The sequence below is a fragment of the Sorex fumeus genome, unplaced genomic scaffold, assembly GCF_029834395.1.
Source record: "Sorex fumeus unplaced genomic scaffold, SorFum_2.1 ptg000128l, whole genome shotgun sequence".
In the NCBI taxonomy this organism is placed as follows: Eukaryota; Metazoa; Chordata; class Mammalia; order Eulipotyphla; family Soricidae; genus Sorex; species Sorex fumeus.
Window position 1 is genome coordinate 26198011 of NW_026606185.1, and position 25007 is coordinate 26223017.

A 25007-nucleotide genomic window follows, 5' to 3' on the forward strand; every position below is an offset into this window, starting at 1 on the left:
ATGCTATTTTGTTGCATATTTATGAAGGATATTAAGCCTGATTTCTTTATTCACGGTCACAGTCCTCCCGTTGTTCATCGAACTGCTCGAGCAGGCCCAGTAACGTCTTCATTGTGAGACTTGTTGTTACTGTGTTTGGCATATCGAATACATCACGGGTAGCTTGCCAGGCTCTGCCGTGTGGGCGAGATACTCTCGGTAGCTTGCCGGGCTCTCCGAGAGGGGCGGAGGAATCATACTCGGGTCGGCCATGTTGGCTTATTCTCCATATTTCTGCAGGTCATAAGAAGAAATTTTTTTTATACTTAGAAGTACTCTCCTAGGGAATATAGGGTTTTCTTACTTTAGCCAAAACATCAGGATATGTCAGCTACCATACTCACAGAATGACCCTTAGAGGCAGAAGTTTGTTGTCTATGTACTGACCAAAGAAGTCAGAGACCCAAGAAGGAATAAGCAGATTAAAATGTTCATGTTCTGAGGATCCAGAGACACAGTACAGTGCAAAAGACTTTGTCTAGCATGTGGTCAATCCCTGTTTAGTCCCTGGCACTACATATGGCCCCTGAACACCACCGAGAGTGATATCTGAACACAGAGTTAGGAGTAAGTTCTGAGTTTGGACCAAATTTCCCTCTTCTCAAATGTTCCTATTCTTCCCCCAAATAAGAAACAAGGAAAAAAAATTCATCAGTATGGAAATGATTGGTTATCTTGTGGCACATGCACATACTAACTATTGTAGAGATATAAAGAATGAGACACCTCTTATATCATTACATACATATATATTAATTTCCAAAAGATGTCATTTATTTGAAAAGCAACGTATATAGTAGTCAACTTTCATGAAAATGTAATGCAAATAGTCAAATATGAAATTATAATACATTTTATTTTCGAAGTGAATAAAGGAAAAGAGAAACTAAAACCAATTATAAACAATACTTTGGAGAGGGAGAAATAAAGTTGAAGAGAAAAGAATGGGAACAAAATTTCTCTGAAATCTCCTTACTTCACGTCATTCAGTAGTAAAGAAGTCATCTTAAGCAGTTTTCACTGCTAAAGGACAATTTGAGCCTAAAAAAATAACACCAACTGAGTTAATTTAAACACAAAAGCACATATAAATCCATAAATTACTTGAATTTTAAAAGTGCATATGTCACCATCAGAGGTTTGGTCAGGCATCTACACTTCTTTATTAAATCTAAAAAATTAATAAAGGGAAATCAAGATATTTCAGAATATTCAAATAGAAGGTAAAATTATTCTTTATAAAATTCTTCATAGAGATGTTACCATTTTGAAAGCCCTGGATATAAGCATAAGACATCAGTAGTTGGGACAATACAATTGTACAGTGGATAGGGCACTTGCCTTTCACATGGTCAATACAGAATAGTCTCTGGAACCACATATGATCCTCCAAGCCCACTAGAAGCACAGAGTCAGTAGTAAACCCTGAGCACTGCAGGTGTAGCCCAAAAATAAACAAACAAACCAAAAAAATAATTAGTGGTTAATAAAACTCGAAAAGAACAATGTTAATGGAATTTTCTAATAGGCGAATGACCTAACAGCTCTAACAATGGGACCACTGTTAATTACTGCTTAATGTGTTGTAAGAGGAGTACAAAGAACCATCTATGAAATATTGTCCCGCAATCAAACTTGATTATATAACTGATTTATAACCATTTTAATTGAAATATAGGATGGAACAACAAATTAAATGACAAAATGACACTGTATAGTGAAAATGAGCCAAACCAAGAATAAATGACCCAGTTTCTTCAACCAAAAGGAAAAGGGGAGGCACTGGAGCAATAGGACAGTGGGTAGATAGAGCCTCGCATGCTGCAAACCCAGGTTAGATTCCTGGCATCCCATATGGTCCCCCCAGTCCTGACCTCAGAACTAGGAGTTATTTTTGAGCACTACTGGGAGTGACAACCCCCTCCAGAAAGTGAAAAGGGGAGTCAGCAAAATAGTCAACAGGCCCCAGCATTTCATAGTCCCCTGAGCACCTTATAGTGTATTCCTAGCAAGTGATCCCCTTTCAAGCAATAACATAACTCAACATCTGTCTTTATCATTAGCTTCTTCTCTAATTCAGACAACTCTCCTATAAAGAACCTTGTGATTATTGAGCATGGCCAGAGATATCAGAATACTCTTCCCATTTAAACACTCTAAATCAATCATATCTGCAAAGTTCCTGTTACGTATTTACAGCAGTTTTTGGTAATAGCATGTGGACATTTGATGGTGCGAAAAGGATCACTATTCTCTCTAACACAGATTCTTATTAAAATAATGCTGCTGTACAAAAATGTTAAAAGATAAGCAAAATGCTAAAAAATATTAGAGTAGGTTATAGTCATACAGAATTCAGAATACTTTCTACTGGAACATATACTTTAAAATGGCTATTAAAAAATGGGGGGGTATCTTTCTCTCCCAGAAGGGAGCATAACCTGACATTCACCATAACCATGCCACTGAACTCTATGCCAGGCTGTTTCACTCGGGGCGCCCCAGAGGGGGGTGAGTGAGACCCAGCCCCCGCAGCCAAAAACCTCTTGAACTCAACCACTGCCATGCTCACGGCCGCTCTCCACATGCTCAGGCTGAGCCTCACCCATGAATGAACCTATTCCTGGACCAAGCATTAGTAGCCTAAGGACACTTCATACCACACACTCTACCCATACTCCAGGAGTATTGTACCACATTTGATGGGGTTAAAAGTAGGAGGTAATCAATCTTAGAGGGAAATTTTTTTACAGATATATACTATTATATATATATATAATAGTAAAAAATGGATATGTCGTTCCCAATGTTCTCCCTTCCGAAATCCAACATGCCATCTCGTCGGTAAAGAAACAAAGAGCACCTGGCCCAGACAAGATCAGACCTAAACACCTGAAGAACTTACCATCAGTACTCATCAATACATTGGCTCGGCTCTTCACACGCTACCTGTCTGAATGCAAGGTTCCATCCCAATGGAAAACCAGCAGGACTGTACTACTATACAAAAAGGGAGACATCCACGACATTGGCAACTATCGCCCAATCTGCCTATTGTCTGTCATCTACACACTGTTCACTCGAGTCATCCTGAATAGGATTAGCAGAACACTAGATGAAGGACAACCATGTGAACAAGCCGGATTCCGAAAAGGATTCAGTACCATCGACCATATCCACACGATTACTAAGCTCATTGAGGTTTCTCGGGAGTTCAAGATGCCGCTCTGTCTAACGTTCATTGATTTAAAGAAGGCCTTTGATTCTGTTGAGACGGAAGCGGTTATGGAAGCCCTAGCCAATCAGGGCGTACAAACTCAATACATCAGGATCCTTCCTGAGCTCTATTGCGGCTTCACTACCAAGATCTCACCATTCTACAAAGAAGTAATCATCCATATCACGAGAGGGGTTCGGCAGGGTGATACCATTTCACCAAAACTCTTCAGTGCCACCCTCGAGAACATCATGCGACGACTGGAATGGGAAAGCATGGGAGTGAAGATAGATGGTCGGCAACTACACCACCTTCGCTTTGCTGATGACATCGTTCTAATAACACCAAACATTAGCCAAGCGGCACAAATGCTGAACGACTTTGACCATGAATGTGGAAAGGTTGGACTACAGCTAAATCTTACGAAGACAATGTTTATGAGAAACAGCCTTGTTCCTGACGCTCCATTCGCTCTCAACGGAACCACCATCTCCGAATGCAACAGCTATGTGTACCTAGGTCGAGAAGTCAACATGACAAATGACCTGGCACCCAAGCTGCGCAGGAGGAAGAGAGTGGCTTGGAATGCCTTCAAGAGCGTTGAAGAAATAACTAAAAGGACAAAGAACCTCCAGCTACGAGCACATCTCTTTGACTCCACTGTTCTTCCTGCATTAACATATGCCTCAGAGACCTGGACTCTACGAAAACAGGATGAGAACGCTATTCGGGTCTCTCAAAGAGGAATCGAAAGAGCTATGCTTGGAATATCACGATTCACTCCAATGAGAGATAGAATCCGGAGTTCTAATCTTCGTCAATGCTCAAGAATCAGGGACGCTGTCTCATTTGCCAAGACATCAAAAATCAGATGGGCTGGACACGTAATGAGGTTTACAGACAACCGCTGGACTAGAGCCATTACTGATTGGATTCCACGGGACATCAAAAGATCATGTTGACGCCCACCTACAAGATGGTCAGACTTCTTCGTCAAGACCCTGAATGATCGGTTTGAGGCTTTGCATATTCCTAGAACGAACAGATACCATTGGGCTACGCTAGCACGCAACCGGGATGAATGGAGACGTTACTGGCACCCGCTCGAGTAAATCGATGAATAACGGGGATTAAGTGATTAAGTGATACAGTAAAGTAAAAGTAAAGTAAAGGCCCTCCCGTTGTTCGTCAATTTGCTCGAGCGGGCCCAGTAACGTCTCCATTGGAGACTTTGTTGTTACTGTGTCTGGCATATCGAATACATCACAGGTGGCTTGCCAGGCTCTGCCGTGCGGGCAAGATACTCTCGGTAGCTTACCGGGCTCTCCGAGAGGGGCGGAGGAATCGAACTCGGGTCGGCCATGTTGACTGCGTGCAAGGTAAACGCCCTACCGCTGTGCTATATATACATATATATAAGCACACAAGGCTCAACCTTTAACAACATGTTAGTGATCTCTTATGGAAGAGCTTAATGACCTCTGGGTGAAATACAACATCTTCACACTCTTTCCTCTAAGAAAATTTTTTGTAGCATTTTCAGAGGTTTTTCATAATAAACAATACAAAATATATTATTTCAGTTTTGCTTTAGGGCAGGAATTGGGGCTCGGGATGGAAACATCTGAAGTATGGTGGTGGGAAGGTACAGTGGTAAGATTGGCATTTTGAATATTAAATGTAATCAAATATTGTGAACTACTTTATAAAATTTTAAAAAATTTTAATGTGGGGGGTTTCTATGATATTTTTATAGGGTTTAAAAGAAAAGGAATAGAAAGTAACAGGAAGAATCCAAAGTTTCAACTTCAACAAGAACATGTTCATGTCCATAAATCTTTGGATACCAGTGTGAAGTTATGATAGGATAAATTCTTAAATATAGAATTTAAAATTCATTTAAAGTGTTGACAGCAACTGCTTTACGTGCCAAAGTCTGAAGAATTAAGTGATGGTTTGTGAAAACCAGATCTCTCACTGTCAGAAATGGAAATCTCAGATAAACAAGATGAGAAGATACAATGAGTCCTAAAGTTATCGTTAGATACATACATGTACTCATGCTTACTTTAGCTTGCAAAAAATAGGTAGATGCACATTGATAGATGCATATTGCTCAATAACAAATTATGTGCATAAATCATGGGTTATTATACATACCAAAATACTTAGCTCTGTCCTCTGAATGGACCTAAGTACAATCACAATCCAACAAATGAAAAGAAAGCCTGTAAACAACCACATCTTAATTTCTAAATACCATATTCCAGTAAAAGGAATAAGGGATGTCTGGGAAAATGGCTTATTCTAGTTAGAACTGGAAAAGAAAACAAAATAAAAGATAAAACTGAAGTATTTTATATTACCAGAAAATTAAAAAAAAAACTCCTCTCTTTCACACATACACACATACACACACACATAACAGAGTCATGAAACTATTCATGATCGAATTTCAGTAATACAATGATCCCAACCTTCCACCAGTGTCTATTACCCACCATCAATGACCCCAGTTTCGCTCCTGCCACCCCCACTTTCCCCCACCATGCTGCTATGGCTCTATGGCAGGCATTTTCCTTATCTCCCTCTCTCTCTGCCTCTCTCTCTCCCTCTTTCACTCCCCCTCTCTCTCTACCCCCCTCTCTTTCCCCTTTTTCACCTTCTCCCCTTCCTCTCTCTCTCTCTCTCTCTCCCAAAAAAAGGAGTATATCATAGGAACATATAAACCAACCTCAAAGTCCCCAGAGGAATAAAAGTGAATGACATAAACAGAATAGTAATGAATTACAATCCCAAATATTAAAATAAATATACATGAATATACAATGACAAATAAAAATTATCAAATATATAAAGGAGGAAGACAGATCTTTCTTTTGTGCATAAATTATTCCTTAATAAAGTTACAAAAAAAGTAGTCATTGAATCATTTTATTAGTGACATTCACAGTTCGAATAAAAAAATTCTGAGATATTTTAGAGAAGTTATGTTTATAAATTTAAACTCCAAAATGAGGGGAAGTGGTTCCTCCTTCGATCTCCCAGGGAGTTCCAGAATGCTGTTTCCAATATATCTAGAGGGCAGACCTTCTTTCATCTGTCCCAAGGGGTACAAAATCAGAGCTTTGAAATCAGCTGGCTTACTAAACTGTTAATAAATAACAGATCTCTGCTTAAGTATGACTATGAAAGGAGGTTGGTATTATGCTTAAGTGCACATTTCATTTATGATTTTGTTTTGAAATTTTACTTTATTCATTGATATCAAAATCTCAAAACATTACAAAGTCCTAATTAACACTTAAGACCAGAGGTATAGTACCTCATTGGAGGTAAATGTTAGAATCTTTACTTAAAGCTGACTTCAACACTACAGTCCATAGGACCCACCGCCCACAGTATTATAAAGAATTTCCAGTAACCAATATAAAGACCATACTCTACTTTAAAATCTTATATAAAAGTATCAATTCTAAGATATAAAATAAAATTGATTTTAAAATTGCTTTCTACAAACACTGTAAAACAACTGAAAAAATGTGTTGCTAGGATAAAATTGCAATACTTTACAGTATTATAGAGACACTCAGAACTTGGAATCCTGTTTCACATTTTAGTTCAGATTAATTTGGTAAATTAACAAAGAAGGAACAGTATATATCACAAATGTATTGCATTCTGCTTTCTAGTCAGCAAAGTATTGAGCATAAGGTGTCAAGAAAATTGTTACAATTAACAAAACTAAAGAAGTTATATTCTTCACTGATTAGTCACTATTGTCATTTAATTTTCATCTCAACCAATTTTTTTTTGCTTTTTGGGTCACACCTAGCGATGCACAGGAGTTATTCTTGGCTCATTCCTGGCTCATGCACTCAGGAATTACTCATGGCGGTGCTCGGAGGACGATATGGAATGCTGGGAATCGAACCCGGGTCAGCTGCATGCAAGGCAAGCACCCTCCTCACTGTGCTATCACTCCAGCCCCTCAACCATTTTTAATGTTAAAAATTAAAGATAAAATTTGAAAGCTCTTAGCCTGTTACATGAAAATAACAAGAGTAATGAAAATCTAAAACAAGCACTACATTTTATGGAAGCACACTTAATAAAGTAAATGACAGAAAATGATTATTAAAAAAGTCTAGAGACATGAATAGCCACTAAAAAATGCTTGAAACTTCAAGCACATACACAGCTAGAAAATAGAAAGTGAAAAGTTATATCAATTACTATCTTTCATGTTGAAGAGATGAAATCCTTGGTAATTGTACTCCCTTTTGCTTTCTCCTTGATAGCTTGCCCCGTGATCTGAGAGTCATAATATCCTCATTCTCTAAGGAATAACATGAATGTGATTGTTTGAAAATCAATAAGAAGTTGGAACCCAATACTTCAGAAGGCAGAATCAGTTACCTGACATTCAATCTTCTTACTGTGTTAAGAGTGTCAGTGTTTCACATGTCCCACTCAGGAAGCATTTCAATACACGCTTCTGTGACTTTATTCATTCTGGCTACACCTCAGGGAATTTAATTTCATACAAAGCTTTCAGATAGGACTTTCCAGTGTCAGGAGCAAATCCAGGGACCATAAAGCGCCAGTTAGAGGTTCAGAGAAAATTTAAAGAACAAAACTGCCAATATTCAGAACTTTGGCCTTGCCGTGGGGTTAGCCTTCCAGAGTTGTGAAAGAAGTAGAGTGTTGGCAACCCATAAGATAATAAAGAACACAAACATAATAGAGAGAAAGATGATCTGGTTGTATTTGGGGCTTATTTTGTGACCATAAAGGGAAATGGCAATAAAAAGTGAATGTAGAGATTTAACTAAACTGAACTGATTTCATGAAAGGCTTAAGAATCAGCCTAACTGAGGAAAGAGAACTAAAACACCTGCGCTACTAGTCCACACACGAACAATGCATTTATTTTCAAACAAAGAGCAGATAATGCTCAAGCTTTGGAAATGGAGATCTATTTTTCAGAGAAAGTATGGACACCTGAAAGAAACACAAGGGGCATTGTGTTTAGGAATGAAACATGTGATCTAGGGAAATGCCAGTTTATCCGAGCTTTGGCTGGGTTACTCCTTTTTTTTAAGAGAAAGGACATATTTTTGAAACAACTGTGATTAACTGAGGTTTAATATGCCTTCTTGTAATTACCTATAATTTTAAAAGATTACATTGTAGCTTGTAAGCTTGGTTAAAGAACAAATCAGGTGATGCTTATTAAAAATTACATGTGTTTTACTGTTTGAAATGTATCCCCAAATACAAAAGAATGTCATATTTTTCTCTTCACTAAACTTGATTATTTAATTTGGCTTCTCTGCCTCCTTCTGGTTTCTTAATATGTCACATCACCTTCAGTTATTTAATATTTCTGAAAATTTACGTAGTCATGCTTAGTGACTGAAAAATCATTCTGCACACCTGGGATTTCAAATAACATACATTTTCACAATTCATCATTTGTGGATCTCCTAGTTCCATGTTTGCCTTAATTCAAAGGATAATAACTTGAGTGAGTTTCTTTTTTTATACATTCTAGAACTCATAGGTACAAGAGCTCTCTGAGAGAACAAAAGGGAATGCCCTGCCACAGAAGCAGGGTGGGATGGGGGGATGGGGGTGGAAGGGATACTGGGATTAGTGGTGGTGGAGAATGGGCACTGGTGGAGAGATGGGTGCTCAATCATTGTATAACTGAAACCCAAGTACAAAAATGTGTAAGTCTACAACTGTACTTCATGGTGTTTCACTAATAAAAATTAAAAAATAAAAAAAGAGCTTTCTGAGTCACTAGTTAGCTCTAAGAATCAAGTTTGCTATTATTGCTTTCTTGAGTCAACTTATGCCATTTCTAAATGAGAGTGCATTCTCCTAAGTCTCATCCTTATTAATGGTGTGATTTCATGCAAGTTTGACACTTGGCTGCTTCTCCATTTCTTTCTCCTCTATCTGTAAAAATGGGAAGCCAAATATCTCATAAAACTATACTTTTTGTTTGTTTTTGTTTGGGGGCTACACCGGGTTCAGGGGTTACTCTAACTCTGCACTCAGAAATCATTCCTAGTGGTGTTCAGGGGACCATATGGGATTCTGGGGATTGAACCCAGTTGACTGTGTGCAAGTCAAGCACCTTACCCACTGTATTCTCTCCAGCCCCTCATAAAACTATTATTAATGTGACATTTCACAGTTAGTGTTTATAAAAATTTACATATCTCTCCAAGATTCAAAGGGATCTTCAGTGACTTAGTTCCACTGGTGAAGGTAACAAGGACAAAAACAAGCAAGTGGAACTATATAAAGTTGCATGACAAAAGAAACTCTGGCTAAAATAAAGACACCTGACTGACTGCTGTCATACTACTTCATTTAAAGGACTAGCATCAATTGCACTTATTACTTCAGATAAAGGACTAACATCCCAAATCAATAAAGTAATCATTAAACTCAGCATTTAAAAAAGTCCCATCCAAAAATGGGGATAAGAAATGAACAGACACTTCCACAAAGAACACATATGGATGACCAATGAGCATATGAAAAAGTGCTCACTGTACTTTACTATCAGGTAAACACAAATCAAAACTACAATAAGATATCAACTCACGGCAATGAGAATGGCATATATTCAAAAACAACAAATGATGGTGGGGGTGTGGAAGTAAAGGATCTCTAATTCACTTGTGGTGGAAAGTCACTTGGTTGAGCCTCTATGAAAAACAATACAAAGAATCGTCAAAATTAATAAGAATGGAGGTCTCAGTTATCCAAATTCTAGGCATCTATCTGCCAAACACTAAAACATTAATTTACCTATGTTCACTGCAGCTCAGTATAGCCAGGGTATGGAAGCAACTCAAATGTACATCAACAGCTGAATTAATAAATAAGTTGTGGTCTATATAACAAATGGAATACTATGCAGTCACTAGAAAAAATAAAGGCATACAGTTGGATGGAGTAGTGGAACTTGTATGGAATTTGTGGGTATCATTCAGAGCTAAATAAGTCAGAGGCAAAAGGATAAACAGGATAATTTCATTAGTCTGCGTTATAGAGTAAACATGTCAAAGGATCAGCTATATCAATAAATGATAAACCTGGATATGGGAATACAAATTTCAGAGTGCCTGGTTTTGGCGAAAGATGGTGAGGAAAATAAACAGGTTGACTTGAAGTAACAAGAGAATGTAGGTGGAGGTCTGGATCACATAGGAGGTGCTAACAGAGGGAACAGTATTCACTAAAAACATAATGTTCAATTTACAAATAAGGGGAGAGGAAGTAGAGAAAGATGACTGGACCCGTGATGGCATAAGGACCGGGAGAGAGGATCCTGGGTACTTGGGTGGCAGGCTGTGTAGTAATTCTGTACATCAATACCATAAAATTAAACACCATTGTAACCTTATTATCTAAAACTATAATAAAAAATATAATCATGTCTTTTATCAATGTTGTTTATTATTCCCTTCTTTCTTCTGCATTGTTTACATCTCCATATATCATTCATGTTCTTTCAGAAAAACTCTTTCTGAGGTTTGCTCTTAAATGATATTTCAGGTAGTTATCGACTTTTTTTTTAGTTATCGACTTTTAAATAAACAATTTACCTCAGGAATTGGGAGCAATTATTTCATCACTGCATTATATTTATAGTGATGAGAAATCTTCTATTATATTAGTATTTATAAGCAAGCCATCTTTTCTAAGATTAAAGGAGATAATGGAATTAAAGTAATGTAAGGTTTTTATCTTCTTTACCTAGAGAATATTGGCTAACTTAAGGTTTACTTAAAATGTATATTTTTAAGTCCCTGAAATTATGAAATATAAAGGTATCAAATAACTACTGAAGAGAAGAAACAAACTTACACTGAAGAGAAGTGAAAATGGTTATGGGGTATGGTGCCGCCAGCAGGTCCCCACAGTAGGTTACCAGTGCCGGGCCACCCCAGGGAGGACAGGGTGCTGTCCCTCTGCCTGCTCCCTCTTGGCAGCTCAGTGGCCGCCATCCTCCAGAGGCCATTGGACAGTCAGGTTTGGACCCACAGTGACGAGACATGCTGGGCCTCATGGGATAAGGGTGGAGCCAGTCCTTTCCTTCATGCCCCAATGAGACCCCGAGTTGCCACCCACAAACGACCTCTCTGCCTACTGATCAAGCTGCTTAATGGCCATGATCCCAGAGACTCAGAAACAAATCTCGGAACACAGCGGCTTTTGGCAGAAATGCGCCTTGTCCCCACAGTAGGTTATGGGCGCCAGGCCACCCCAGGTGGAAGTAGGTTTCATGCTTTGGCCTGCTTCCCCTGGCGGCTCAGTGGCCGCCATCCTACAGAGGCCATTGGACAGTCAGGTTTAGGCCTGTAGTGACGAGACATGAGGGGCCTCATGAGATGGGGGTGGAACCGGACCTTTGCTCCCCGTCCCAACGAGACCCCAGATCGCCACCCACGAATGGCCTCTCTGGCTCCTGATCAAGCTACTTAACAGCCATGATCCCAGAGACTCAGGAACAAATCGCAGAACCCAGCAGGTTTTGGCAGAAATTCCTCCAGATTTAATTGTTAAAATTTTGAAATTCCAAAATCACGTGGCCACTACTGTGGCCGTGTGACATCATACATTACTCATAATCAGCAATAGAAAACAAATTGTCTACAGTTTTCCTTTTCAGCTGATCTGAGTGTTGGGGTAAAATCCCAAATAATAATGGTGGGTCTGGTGTGAAAATTTTGAATGTAATCAAAATAGAGAGAGAGTAATTTGGAAATCATCTGCCCCACAGGTAGGGGAAGGGTGTGAAATGTGGGGGGCATACTGGGGGTTTTGGTGGTGGAAAATGGGCACTGGTGAAGGGATGGGTGTTTCATCACTGTATGATCGAGACTTAAACTCGAAAGCTTTGTAACTTCTCTCACGGTGATTCAATAAATAAATTTATAAAAAGAAAAAAAAGTAAGGTAGAGTTCATGCCCAATTCAATCAGCCTAATCAATGGCCAAATAAATAGCAATACTCCTACATTAAAATTAAAAAAGGAAAAAAAAAGAAAAGTGAAAATGGTAAAAGAAAAAAAGACTCTCCTCCCAAAATACACAGTAAATGGAAGCACAAAAGAAAATAAAAGCAAATATTAATTAAGTCAACAATCACTAATGGGTGTTGTGCACTGACTTATGATTTCAAAACTGTATTTGAAAAGCTTTGCTTTAGATGGTCTGAATAACTTATATTGATTAAGTTGGTTTTGTTTTGATTTGGTTTGGTTTGGTTTGGTTTGTTGCTATGTATCACCCAGAAGTGCTCTGGAGCTGTTCCTGGCTCTGAGTTTAGGGATCACTCCTTGCAGTGCTCAGGGTGCTAAGGATCAAACTTGGGTCATTTGTATGCAAGGCAAACAATATTTCAGTCCCGAAAATTTTTTTATAATTGAAAATGTGTCCTTTTGTTAGCTGGACATGTGAAAAATAGTGCCAACAAAAATCACCATGCCACTGAGTACTTATTAATATGAACACACAAAAGATCCTTATACCATAGACACCTTACATACATGTAGAATGGCCATCAAAAGTTTACCAAAAGTTTGTAAGTATTTAGGATTGAGAGTCTTTGCTGACCTAAATAACTCTCCATGGAGAGTTTGGGGGGTTAGTTCCTGGTAAGGCAAAGGCTAATTTTTGCCAACAGTGCTAAAAGCCATGAAATTTCTCTGCAGGAGTTTATTTTACCTACCAACACCTGTACCTTTACTTTCCTAGAGTCAGAAGAGCTTGCTAGGGAGGTCTTTCAGTTGGTTCCAAAAGATCCTGGTTGAGTAAGTCAGCCTCCACAGTACCAACTCAGAAAATATATACAACTCAACTAAATTTGGACTTTCTTTCACCTCCCATTTGCCTGAAACAATAATGTAACCAAATATCAAATGCAATAATGTAACCAAACTATCATTGGTTATGATTATGATTGTTATTTCTCTATAGGTTTGTTAAGAAATACTAACCTATGTTATTTGTTTATGTTATTATACATTGTTGACGCACAGTAACCAGTAACTGATGAAATTTTGACAAAGACAAATCTCATTCTTGAGCATAATTTTGGCAACTTTTGCAAACAAAATAAGAGAGTGGGATCACACACAAGATACAAAAACAGAAACTCCAAACTCTTCACTACTTTTGATAGAGCTTTACGCTATTAAAGAAAGATTTCAATTTGAGATTACAGCAAAGTTAGAAGTACAATTACAAAAAAAATGTAGATGAGAGTATGCTGGGAAGATGGAGATGCATCAGGAATCTGACTCCTGATCCAAACAACAGCTGCACTGGCAGAGTATATCTGATGTAATTATTTTGGAATTTCTGGTGTCTATTGAAGGCATGCAACTCCCAGGGAAAACAATTGAACAGTAAATTGCAATTAACTTTGGCAAATCTCAAATACTTCTAACAAAGTATCAATTACCTTTCTTTTACCCTATCAGAAGTTAGGCATCTGTGCATGTGTTCTTATAACACCTTGTGTACAGTTTGGAGAAGGCCAGGTGAGCAAAAAGGACTCAGTTGGCTACAACTAGATCACTGCCAGCTACTTCTAAACACAGAGGTGAAGACTAGAGATGAACAACCATTGATCACACCTCCATGCTGGCTAAACCGACAAACAGGGGAATAGTTGGTGGCCTCCCCCACTTCTGTTGCTTGTTTTTACTTTACTATTTATTCATTTATTCTTTTATTTTAGTGGGAACAACACCCAATATCCTGGCAGTGCTCAATGGTTCATAAGGCGCTGGGGATGTAAGTCAAGGCTCACCCATGTGCTCTACCACTTGAGCTATTGTCCCTATCCCTTCTGCCCCCTCTTTTGTTTTTCTTTTCTTTGCCCTCCAACCTTTGAGGAGACTCAGACATTAAGGACTAGAAAATGCAGACATGGAGAAAATTTGAAATTGTCCACACAAAATGCCCAGGAACAGACCTGAGACAAACCTAAATTTATACCACAGGCCTATCCTGAGCACAGAGACAGCCCACAGCAATCACGAAACAAAAGCAGCAGCTGAAGCAATACTACAGTGGGTAGGGTGTTTGCCTTGTACACTGCTGACCTGAGTTTGATTCCCAGCATCCCATATGGTCCCCCGAGCACCTCAGGAGCAATTCCTGAGTGCAGAGCCAGGAGTAACCCCTGAGTATCGCTGGGTGTGACCCAAAAAAAGGTAAAAGGTAAAGGTAAAGGCCCTCCCGTTGATCGTCGATTTGCTCGAGCGGGCCCAGTAACGTCTCCATTGGAGACTTTGTTGTTACTGTGTCTGGCATATCGAATACTCTCGGTAGCTTGCCGGGCTCTCCGAGAGGGGCGGAGGAATCGAACTCGGGTCGGCCATGTTGGCCGCTTGTAAGGCGAACGCCCTACCTGCTGTGCTATCGCTCCAGTAAAAGAAAATTTGTGAAAATTAATATGTCTCACCATGGGAACATTAAATCCTTGTCTGAGGATTTGCTGAGCCGTTGTTGCTAGTTGAGCATAATTTGGCTGTGCACTTCAGAAAATCCAGAATATTTAACTCGGCAGTGAGCTTACATGGCAGTGGTGGTGGAATGTGGGTGTGGGTGCCAGGGCTTCTGGAAGTATGGAAGCGAGGGTGCATTTAGGGTGAAAGTGGTCTATGCCATATTAACAGGCTCACAGCACAACTCTTGAACCTCTGCTTGCTGTTCCACCCTTCCATGTGGACCACACAACAGAGCCACTCATCAAATTTCACCTTGCTCACAGTTATACATCTTGTCACTGAGTGAAAATGGGCAGAAATGGGAAAAAAAGTAACTCCCAGTCTAATCCCCAAGAGTCTCTAATGAGGCCTACAAAGAGTCACCTTCAGCACAGCAGGATCAGTGAAAAATTAATGGAGAAGACAAAAAGTAGTCCACCAAGTTCAGTGAGCAAAAACAATAACACAGAAGGCACAAATACCACCAATCATCTCTGTAAATCCTCAGAAAATTATTTTAGTGACACCATGGTAAGGATGTTTAACGGGCTCAAAGAAACAATGGCATAGGTAGTCAGCAAAGCACAAGAAACTGTAAGAGCAAAAAAATATATATATCTATACACACATATATATATAATTCTGAGAAGTAATTATATATACATATATATGCATATATATATGTATGTATATTTCGGAAAGAAGCCTGGCAAGCTACAGAGAGTATAGAGCCTGGCAAGCTCCCCGTGGCGTATTCGATATGCCAAAAACAGTAACGATAACAGATCTCATTCCCCTGACCCTGAAAGAGCCTCCACTTGTTGGGAAAGAAGAGTAAGGAGAGGCTGCTAAAATCTCAGGCTAGGACGAATAGAGATGTTACTGGCACCCACCTGAGTAACTCGAGGAACAATAGGATGACAGTGATACAGTGAAAAATAAATTATTTTCTCTACCTGTTATTGATTTACAATTTTGTGAAATTTCAGGTGATTAGCTCTATTCATCTATATGCATGCAAATGTTACCACCTCCATTGTCCCCATTTCCCAATCACCCCTCAAGCCTGTCCCCATAGCAGGCCCACACTAATTTATTTTATATTGCTTGTTATTGTTAAATGGCTAATAGAATGATCAAAAAATTATTTCCATAGGAAAAAAATTGTGAAAACCATTGAATCTCACCATAAGACATTAAGTCCTTGTCTGATGTTTTACTCAGCTGTTATTGCAAGTTGACCCTGCTGTGTTAATATTTTGTTAGTCTACACTGATTGTCTTCTGTATTTCATCCCAAACAACCTGGTATGCTACGACTACGATGTCAGTGTTGCAGAGTTTGGAGATGTTGCACAGCTGCAAATGTGGCCGCACACTCCTATAAATCCAGAATATTTAACTGAGCACTTAACTGAGCAGTGAAATATTTAACTGGGCATGTCTGTTGGGTCATCCAAAAGTATAGGGAGATGGGGGGACGTTGCCCACCCCAACTCCAAGAAGGCCTGAAGTTTTTAGCCACAAAAACCTGCATACCTCAAGTTTTTGGCAGATTAGGTTTTCTGTGGTGCTCAGTCCTGAGGTGGTAGAGTCCAGCTTCAGGGTATAGGAGTGGCTGCTGGGGCTTTGTTTGGGAGAGCACTGGCCCACCTGACCTCTGAGATGGCCCAGAGCTCTCAGTTGGGAAGAAAACTTTGTGGCTGGCTGATGTCTTTCGAGATTTATTTATGTGACTCTGAAACAAGGTAGATGAGCATACAGGGCAGCTGCAGCGGTAGTTCCTGGGCGTGGCTGCCAAGTCTTCCAGAAGTAGCAGGAAATGGGAGGAAGTCACCCACTCTGACTCCAAGAAGGGCTGGATATTAACACCTTTTCATGCTTCCCCCTCCCGACCCCCAATCTATGCGACCTCTTTAGTGGAGGGAAGAGACCAAAAGTCACCTAGGCAAAGATCATGAGAGAAGGGAAATCTCTGCTATTGTCATTTTCAGAAAATGCATGTTGGTTTGTGTTGGTTCAGGCTACTTGGAGAAGGTAGATTCTGAGTGAGGCAGGATTTGAATAGGCAAATAAAAATAAAAGTCACATTGAACGTTAGTTGTTGGAAGCTCTCTGTCACTGAGAAAATTTTAAAAATACGGCCTTTGTATTTAGTCCAAGATATATACCCCTAGAATAAAAGAAATGGAGATATGAAGGACAGCACACCAATTCATATAGTAATATCGTCTGAAAATCTCCTTTATTCATCTCATTCTCCCAAAACTCATTCTACCTGATTATTTTCCTCATATTTTTAACCTCAACTCTTTCTCTAGTTACAATCCTACATGTCAATTTATCTCCCTTTTTGTTTTTATTTTAGTCAGCAGTGGTACTTCCTTAACTTCTCCCAATTTCATCATTAGTTCATAAAAAAGTTAAAAAGCAGGATTAAACTGCGACTATTCCTTTGAACTTAAGAAACAGCATAAATTCCATATAATATGCAAGCTAATTTGAAGAACCATAAGTTTTGTAAATAGAAATAAAGAGTAACCTAATTTTTCATTGTATTTAGCAGTGTATTTCTTTATGTGAGTATTTAACTAAGTGTATTTATGAATTACTAAATAACCTTAACCATTTGGCTTTAATAGCACTGTAGCACTGTCCTCCCATTGTTCATTGATTTGCTCAAGCAGACCCAGTACCGTCTCCATTGTGAGATTTGTTGTTACTGTGCTTGGCATATTGAATACGTCATGGATAACTTGCCAGGCTTGGCCATGCGGGCAAGATACTCTCGGTAGCTTGCTGGACTCTCTGAGAGGGGCAAAGGAATTGAACCCGGCTTGGCCAGGTCAGCTGTGCAAGGCAAACGCCCTACTGCTGTGCTATTGCTCCAGGCTCCAACAAAGATTAATAAACAACAAAAACACGTCTTAGTTCATATGCAGAAACCATACAAAATAGGTGATAAAGGTCGCTTGCTTAATGCTGAAAGTAGACTATAGACCAAACATGATTGCCACTCAATGCCTCTCTTGCAAACCACAGGACCCAAAAGGAGAGAGAGAGAACAAAAGGGAATGCCCTGCCACAGAAGCAGGGTGGGATGGGGGTGGGGGGAGGGTGGGAGGGATGCTGGGACCTGTGGTGGTGGAGGATGGGCGCTGGTGGAGGGATGGGTACTTGATCATTGTATAACTGAAACCCAAGCACAAAAATTTGTAAGTCTATAACTGTACCTCATGGTGTTTCACTAATTAAAAAAAGACCTCTCCCATATTTTAATAGAATTGATATAAATTTGTTAAATTTATCCACTCATTTATAGTGAATAATTTATGAATAAACTGCACAGAACATAGTAAATTACTAAACTTGTTAAATAATACAAAAGTTCTTTAAATTTGTGAAATGTCAAACATGTGTAGATACATGCATTATGCAGTGCTCTGTATTGTTATACATTTTACATGCATTTTGTAAATCACGAACAATATTGCAAGTCATATAAAGTTTTATAAAAATGCTTTATATATTATTTATACTCAGTGCACATTTAATGAAGATAAAGTTTAGTTCTTATATCCACAGGAGAAGGAGAAACAGCAATACAAAACAAATGGTTAGGTTATAGTTGGAGGAGGAAAAAATGCATTAAGTAATATAATTCAAACTCTTAGCTTGGAGAAATGAATACTATCCATTTTAGTCAAGAACATTATGTAGAATTCACTGGATATCACATTTTTCTGAATCTGAAATCTAACATCACCATAAATTATAAGTGAGAGTGTTTCAGTACTAAATGCTCCAAAATGCAGGTCAAACTACATACCTTTATTTGCATAAGAATGTTCTTTCTCAGAATGATACTTTTAAGTACTGTGCTATCATTGTGATATATTTGCACTCTACGGGAAAAAATTGACAATAAGATGAAGCATAAACCTCTAGTACAAGTTCAGAAGAGTTTTTATGACTGCCAAAATAACAGGGGTTTGAAAAGTACAATCTGAAAATCAGGTAGAACATATTGCCTCGGTTCATAAACAGTAATCACACACACACACACACACACACACACACACACACACACACACACACTTTTTAAAACATAAAATGTAATTTTTCTTAGGGATCAACTCACAAATTTTTATTACCTTTTGACACAAAGGGTACTAAAACTTTTGTACAAATTGTTATGGTAAATTAAAGGTAAAGGTAAAGGTAAAGGCCCTCCCGTTGATTGTCGATTTGCTCAAGCGGGCCCAGTAACGTCTCCATTGGAGACTTTGTTGTTACTGTGTCTGGCATATCGAATACTCTCAGTAGCTTGCCGGGCTCTCTGAGAGGGGCGGAGGAATCGAACTCGGGTCGGCCATCTTGGCCGCTTGTAAGGCGAATGCCCTACCGCTGTGCTACTTCTTTTTATAATGGATATGTTACGATTTGCAAATTAGATTGTGGGGAAAATATCTGATTAACAAGCTGACTTATAGGGGAAGGTGTGGAAAAAGAATGGTGAAATTTTAATATGAAAACAGTGTCTGTTATTAAAATGTAAAGTTTAAGTATTTTTTGATTCTGAAGATGTGAATAAAAATTTTACTTATAAAAAAAAAAAACGTTGCTTGCTTAACAAATCAGTAAAATTTGAAGTTGGTTTTTACCCAGTGAAAAAGCACACCATCTGTCCTGAGACATTCAACCCCAAAAGAGCTGAAAACAGAGTAGACCTTCTGCCGCAACAGACCGGTATGGAGCGACACTCAGCAGGCCACTAAAAACATAAGGAAAAGGCAATAAGAAAATAACATTAATGAAGAACACCCAACCTCAAGTAGAAAGAAAATATCAGACTCTTTTTTATTTAAACAGTGATAGGATAATCAAATGTGAAGACATGCTAAGCAAAATATTTGAAATTGCTTCTAAAATTACTTAAAACCATTGCAATTATCACTAACAATAAATTTTATTAGGCACTAAAATGCTATTAGTAATAGAGGCACATGCATGTAATTAAAATAAAAATCACTGTTCTCCCGCAGTTTTTCACCCTCTCTAAATCACAGTTCTTATGAAGCTTTAGCTGCTGGTTTAACCTCATATTTAGATCTTGAGTTCATACATTTCTTTGTTTCCTCTAGCTCAAGGTGTAAATGTCTGCGGAGATTACCAACAAAAAGACTTGCACTATTTCTTACCTCTACTGGGTACAGACTTAAGGATAGGACAGAGCATACCAACATCTATAGAACTAATGCATTATTCATTAAAAATTACTTAGAATAAATTTATTAAAATACAATGTTTTTAAACTAAATTTTATTGAAGAAGAAAAGTCTCTTCAATATGTAGTTATACAAAAAGTGGAAAATAATGAACGTGACCACTATCTAAAACTACAGACAAAAAGGAAAGTAAGAGAGAAAGAGCAAGAGAGAGAGAGAGAGAGAAAGAGAGAAAGAGAGAGAGAGAGAGAGAGGGAGAGAGGAGAAAAGTGCCTACCATAGAGACAGACTGGGGTGGGAAAACTGGGGACACTTCTGGTGGAAATGTACACTGGTGAAGGGATAGGTGTTGGAACACTGTATGAAACCCAATCATGAAGAACTTTGTAATTGTGCATCTCACAGTGATTTAATAAAAAATAAATAAAATAATAAAGCTATAGACAAAAATTAATTCCAAATTTATGATTTGTATAAGGCTTGAAACCATAAAACAGAGAAGATAACACAGGCAATATGCTCCTTACCAGATGGGTTTGGGGACTCAATTCCAAAGAAGACAACGGAAACCAAAGCAAAAAAAAAAAAGAAAAAGAATGGAACATCAAACTAAAAACTTCTGTGTGGCAATAGAATTTGCATCAAAACAAAAAGATATAGTATTAAATTTAAAAAAATATTTTCACATCATAGTCCAACATAGGGTTAATACCAGAAATACACAAAGAATTCATAAAACTCAGTGATAAAACAGTCTGGACTGGGGTTCAGAGAGGGTGAAAGACTGCGGTAGAAGAGTGATTTTTAATTTAATTACATATGTGTACTTCTATTACTAGTAACATTTTAGTGCATAATGAAATTATTTTCTTAACTAAAGAATAGACAAAGGATCTGATTAGACACTTCTCCAATGAAGGCATATAAATGGCCAATAATTATGTAAAAGGATATTCATCTTCTCCTATTATAAGGAAATTAAAATCAAAATAAAGAAATAACTCTGGGGGTATGGTGATGTCAGCAGGTCAACCTGTACCTGCAAAGTGAGTGCATCAGCAGCCTGATGGTGCTTGCAAGCTTCCTGATACCCCAAAATTGCTGCTATGCCTCTGATAAAACCCCAACAACTCAGGACCAAGTTTCCCAATGAATTAAAGGAACAAAAGTTAGGTATGTGGGAGGAAAGGTATTTTAGGTATTTTCAGGAAAATAAAGATATACAACTCCACAAACCACCTTCAGCTCAGCCATGCAAGCTCATTTATCAGCCTTGCTTCAGAGATCCATAAATAATTCTCAAAAGAGATCAAAAGCCATAGTTAATCTCGAACCCCCACAAGGCTGAACAGACCAGGGTAAACTGGAAGAGTGTGGGTCAGCCTGGTGCCCACCCAAGCAGAGCCCCCACTGCCTCTTGCTTTCACAATCCAAAATCATTGCCATGCCCACAGCTGGACTCCACTGTCTCTGGATGGACCTCACTGAGATATAATCTGCTGAAAATTCAGATATGCGGGTTTTGTGACTGAAATCTCCAGACTTTCTTGGAGGTGGGATTGGCTACCTATCCCCACATTCCTGTACTTCCAGAAGCCTCAGCAGTCATGTCCACACCCTAAAGCTGCCACCCAGATGAAAAAAAGCTACTCCAGCCTTACCTTCCAGATAAAAATACTGAGTGCCCTGAACAAACACATGACCTCTTAGTACCTGTATTGTAAACCATAATTCACAAAAGAAGTGAGATAGAGAAAGAAAGAAGTGCCTGGTGCCTGTCATTGAGGCAGGCTGGGGGATGGGGAGTGTTGGGGAAGTTGGAAGAGAAACAGGGGATATTGGTGGTGGGAAATGTACACTGTTGGAGGAATAGGTGTTGTATGACTAAAACCCAGTCATGAACAGCTTCACAATAATCTATCTCATGAATATTCAATAAAAAAATTAATGAAATTGTTATAAAACCTAAATTTTGTTTTTCAGGAAAATAAAGATATTCAACTCCATACCAAAGATAAGAAACAATTACTGGAGAGAATATGGAGAGAAGGCTATCTTTTATACACTGTTAGTGGGAATATAAATTGGTTCAACTGTTATATAAGAAAGCAGATTGAGATTCTAAAAAAAATTTAAAATAGATATTCCATATATTTTTGTGCCAGTTCTGGGTCTTTATCATACATACATTTAAAAAGATAAATACACTCCACTCCCCTGACTATTCCCAATTTTTTATAATAGCCAAAAACTGAAAACAACTGACGTGCTCTCAACCTACAGATAAGAAATTGTGTTGTATATCCACCACAGAATTCTATTCAGCCATACAAAAGGATCAAATCTTGCTATTTGCAATCACATGGATAGACCTCAAGGTTATTGTGCTTAGTAGAATATGCCAGACAAGAGAGATATACGCTGTATGATTTCACTCATTTGTGGTACACAGAGTAAACAAACAGATGAACTAAATAAAACAAAATGAATTTTTAGATGACAATATAAATAGTTGCTAAATAAATAAACTACAACCACTTTTATAAAAATAAAAGCAATAATATATCTCTATATAAAATTAAGTGTGTATGAGTGGGTGGTGTCTTGGGATGCCAGGGGGCAGCCTAGGCCTAACGCATGCAAGGCAAGTGCTCTACTGCTGAATTATATCCCAATCACTGTATATGATGCTATTTTTTTGAGTCCATACTCAAAATACTCAAGTTCCTTCAAGACAGAGACTACTTCATGCCTCTTTGTTAATGCTAGAACTGGATATATTTTGATTATTATTATTATCTTTAACATTGGTACTACTTTTTAAGAATTACACATCAGGCTTTTAATAAGCATGATTGTGCTTAGTAAATATTACCAAATTTTATCCTCCAAATATTACCCTCTTAATCCTTGTAATAATCTTATTATTCCTCTTTATGGATTAATAAACCAAATTCAGAAGCCCAATAATCTTACCTTTTAGCTAAATGCTTGAACTCAGCCTCCTAACAAAGGTACATAAAGTCAAAGAAGATAGAATTAGAAAAAAAAACACGAAGAATGATATAAAACCTTGCCACTGCCTTTAAAGACATTTCCAGGACATACTGCCACTTAGAAAATGTGACCACCAGTCATGTTTCCAGATAATTACAGCATCTCTGTGTTAAATACACTAGTCATTACACTTTAAGATATGGGAAGTCTCTTTCAAATATGTCACAGGAAGTTAGCTTTGGCGTCAAATATAAAGTAAAAAAAATATGAAATTCAGAAAAGGTGACTGAGGTTATTTTTCTTTGGTGGTTCAAGTTACTACTGGCATATAAAATAAAGTGATTTGTAAATTCACATATCTTAATTTGGCACAAGGTAGCAATTTAAAGGAAGAAACTAAGGGTGGAAAATAAAATCATTGCTTACAGCAGTACTCAGAACCAATGAGTGATGCAATTCACTGCATGTCTCCTCAAGTTGGAGAATTCATTAGCCCCTATATAATACTTAGGTAATTTTAGACAAAGCAAGTTGCAATATTTAACCATAAGTTCATTTTGCTTTGTAGTGTTATGACTTCACAGTAGAAATTTAAGTACACCAATTACTTCAACATTAAATTGACATAAAATATCCATTTCAAGTTCTTTCTCTTTTAAGTTCTGATAAGTCATAAAATTTCTTAAGGAATAAATTCTCAAGGGTTTATTATATTATATTCTTGAAATAAGTTTCAACCATAAAAAGAGAAATAGATAATACCATACTACTTTTTAAAATTCAATTCTAAGTAGAGTTTTTAGTAGTTGAGAGTGGGTAAGGTGACCAGCTCTGAAAACAGAGGTTAAAGAGCTTACCTTGCATGGAGTCTACTCAGATTTGATCCCTGTCACCACAAATGATATGCAGAGCACCACCAGGAGCAAGCCCTGAGCAAAGAGCTAGACGAGTTCCTGGGCACTGCTGAGTGTGACACAAAAAATGTAAAAGGTGATCAGCCTGTCTCACTTCACTGGAAAGTATCTCTTGCCAAAAGGAATGAATCCTCATCCATCTGATATTTATTAAATAAGTAATATGTAGTTGAGTAATCTGTGGTGAAGGAATAATCTAAAACTGGTCAATTTGATTTTCCTGTCTAGGATTTGGAATTGGAACCTAATTATAAGTAACTGTGCATTATTGTTTAGTTTTTGCTGCTGAGAAATTTTTTCTCTCCCTCTGAACACTAAGAAGCAAAGGTAACAAAAGCAAAACTTATATTAACAACAAACACCAGTGTTAGGGGCTGTTTAATACCTCCTCCCTGTCTTAGTCCCCACCCCCACTCACCCCAAATTCATATGTAGAAATTATAACACCCATATTCATGTTTAAAGACAGGTCTTTCAAGAAGTTAAATTAAAATGAACTTATTAGGGTGGTAGAATTCTGTTGTAGATAGATAGATAGTTCAGTGATGGTGTCATTATAAAACAAAGAAATTTTTATAAAAAAATAGATACTGAAGATAGCCATCCATAGGTCAAAGAGAGAGACCTGGAATAGATTCCTCCCTAATAATTACCAGAAGAAATTAGCCTTTCTAATACTTGGCTTGCAGATTATAGCCTCTGATTTTGAAAAGATAAATTTCTTTCTTTTTTTTCTTTTTGGGTCACACCCAGCGATGCTCAGGGGTTACTCTTAGGCTCTGCACTCAGGAATTACTCCTGGCTGTGCTCAGAGGACCGTATGGGATGCTGGGAATCGAATCCGGATTGGATGCGTGCAAGGCAAATGCCCTACCCACTGTGTTATTCCTCCAGCTCTGAAAAGATAAATTTCTGCACTTTTAAATCACCTAGTCTGTGGTATTTTTCTAAGGCAACCTATTGAAATAGCCAAAAAAGAATGTGTCCTTGCTGAATTGCTTATGAGTGAATATAAAACCCAGTAAATAGTAAGCAGATAGGGTGCTTGCTTTTCATGTGGCTGACCCATGTTCAATTCTTAACCCT